Here is a 628-nt window from a genome sequence, read left to right on the forward strand (position 1 = left end):
ACACACACACACACACACACACACACACACACACACATACACACATTGGAACCTTGGTTCTCAAAATTAATTCCTTTCATAAGCCTGTTTGTGAAACAATTTATTTGAAAATGGAATCATTTTTTCCATTAGAAATAATTTAAATTGAATTAAGCCATTCCAGACCCCCATTGATTCCCTGTTTAACTTTTCTTATATACAGTACATGTCTAAACTCTATGGTTGTTCTCAAAACTTTTCTGTTCATTTTGCTGCTATTGATAACCTTCTTAGGACCCATGGTGACTTACTGTATGTATTTAATAATAATTCGCAACAACGAAAGCAAAACAATACAAACTTATGCACAGTACAATTTCCTGAGATATTAACCATGTGAGGTTGAGTGGTAAACCAACTCATTCATACTCGCACATTCTCTCCTTTGTCCCCTGAGAGATGTGTGACTGATCATATCAGCATGAAAGGGTTGTTGGGACAAGAATCAAAATTTTGTTCGACAACTGAGACATTTCTCTGTGAACAACTTGGTCGAGAGCTGAATTGGTTGAGATGGGAGACATCAGAACTGAAGTTTGTATATATGTGTGTGTGTATTATATAATTATATATCTATAAATATATATAT

The sequence above is a fragment of the Myotis brandtii genome, unplaced genomic scaffold (assembly GCF_000412655.1).
Source record: "Myotis brandtii unplaced genomic scaffold, ASM41265v1 scaffold826, whole genome shotgun sequence".
In the NCBI taxonomy this organism is placed as follows: domain Eukaryota; kingdom Metazoa; phylum Chordata; class Mammalia; order Chiroptera; family Vespertilionidae; genus Myotis; species Myotis brandtii.